Below are 2,004 nucleotides of genomic sequence, written 5' to 3'. Positions count from 1 at the left end.
GAAGAGGAGAAGGAGAGGGAGAAGGAGGAGGAGGTAGAAGAAGAAGAAGAGAAGGTGGAGGAGGACAGAGTGGAGGAGAGCCCAGCAGCAGAGATGGAAAAGCTGGCTGTAGGGCAATGTGGGGCAACAGGGGGGACAGAGGCAGCAGGGCTGGGGCTGGAGCAGGGAGTCAGGGAGGGCGATGGCACGGGGAGCATGGCCACAGCTGAGCCAGGCGGACCCCCAGAGCCAGGGACGCCCAGCGAGGAGCTGGAGCCAGCTGAGGGGATCCCGGAGCTGGAGGGCAAAACCCCCAAAGAGGCACTGGAAGAGGGGGGCTGCATGGAACAGCAAGCAGGCAGCGACCCAGAAAATGGTGGGGAAGGCAGCATCCCCCCAGAGAGCTTCAACCCTGGGGCAGCGCTCCAGGATGGGTGCTCGGGGGCAGACGAGGAGCTGGGAAGAGGGACAGAAATACCCCCCACCCCATAGCAGCCAGGGAAGGGAGTGATGCACCCCCAAGGTAGTGCAGCAAGAGCAGAGAGCTTGGAGCCACGATCCTGGGGCACGGCCAGCCCTGAGCAGGGCCAGTTACCCCTGGATGGGGGAAAGGCTGCTGGACCACTGACTAGGAGGCACAGCACAGGCAGCGGGACTGCTGTACCCTGAGAGAGAGCCCCAGGGCCAGGGACTGGCCCTGCAGTGACACGGGAAGAATCCTGTCCTCACCCCGCCGCCGCCGGGACCACCAGCCCCGCTGTGCAACAGCGCCTGCCGCCTCCCTGCCCCGACTCATCGGCTCCAGCGCCTTTCAGCTGGGTCCCACTGAGCTTTGCTGGCTGAGAAATAAAAGCTCTTCCCTGGCACCGTGTGCTGGATTCATTCCTGGACGTGACCTGCTTCCCTGATCACAGCCTGCACCTCCTGCCTTGCCCTGGAGCTTTCGGCACAGGGATGAGCATTTTGCTCTGCCCTTCAGAGGGGGTGTTAAACAGGCTGTGCTTCACCCCCATTTAAGCTCCTGAAGCTCTCCTGTGTGAGAGCTGTCCCCTGCAGTAGCACCTTGTCAAGCCTTTCCCAGCACCACCAGCCCTTCCAGGCAGGGGTGAGAGCAGGTCCAGCCCTACAAGTATCAGTCCTGGGCAGGCTTCACCACCAGCCAAGGCTTGGGCTGCAGCCTGCATGGTGGGGAGGGCCTGAGAGCCCCCCAGCCTTGCCCGGGGCTAGTCCTCAGCTGAGCCCCTCGTTGTGCCATGGAGACACGGGGAACATGGTCAGCACTTGGGGCAGAGGCACCTGGACACCCCTGGGCACTGGAGACCTAAAGATGTTCCAGGGAGAAAGCATGGAGGGAGAGGACTGCCTGCCCAGCATCCCACTGCTGCCTACATCCTTCCTGGGGCTGAAGGGTTTCCTACAGCAGAAGTTCCCGGGCGAAGAAGAGGGACTGTCCCCACACAGCCCTTGTCCCAGCCCTCAGGCTGCCGCATGGCCCTGACCAGACCTTGCTGGAAAAGGATGAAGGAAGATGGTGGTCAGGGGATGCACCTGTGTCTGGGGAGCCCGGGGCTTCGCTCACAGCTTCTGCTCTGCCTCGAATGGTGTGGACAGCCAGGATGACACAGGGCACAGGGACATCCACGTCCCAGCAGCCCTGCAGGAGCGGTGCCAGGGTGGCACAGTGCCAGGAGTGACCCAGCCGAGGTACACGGATAGAAGAGGCCAGAGCACCGATCCGGGTCTCGGTATAAATACAAATTTATTCTCTTTCCAAAGCAGAGATGGCGCGAAGCAGCGAGGACAGCAGCACCACAGTACATGGTTACCAGAGCATTAGCCAGCCTGCTCCCCCCCCTGCCGCATCCCGGCTCCCAAACAAAGCCCGAGCACCCGCCCGGCCTGCCGCTGCTCCCCACATCTGGCACCGGGGCCAGCAGCTCTGCCCTCATCCTGCCTTTTCCTTCCTCCAGCTCCCCCCAGGCTGGGTATTCCCGACCTCATCCTCACGCCAAAACCTCTCTCCCC

The 2,004-nt window shown here is 62.7% G+C and overlaps 1 protein-coding gene across 1 annotated transcript in view; it reads left to right on the top strand.

Moving 5' to 3' along the window:
- LOC104290229 (aryl-hydrocarbon-interacting protein-like 1) overlaps positions 1-2,004 on the top strand; it is a 5,292-nt gene that overhangs the window by 3,099 nt on the left and 189 nt on the right. The gene's annotated exons all lie outside the window — the stretch shown is intronic.

Source organism: Charadrius vociferus, unplaced genomic scaffold (genome assembly GCF_000708025.1).
Source record: "Charadrius vociferus isolate BGI_N301 unplaced genomic scaffold, ASM70802v2 scaffold7, whole genome shotgun sequence".
Taxonomy (NCBI): Eukaryota; Metazoa; Chordata; class Aves; order Charadriiformes; family Charadriidae; genus Charadrius; species Charadrius vociferus.
Note: the sequence above shows the minus strand (reverse complement) of the source record. Positions and strands in the feature narration are given on the sequence as shown.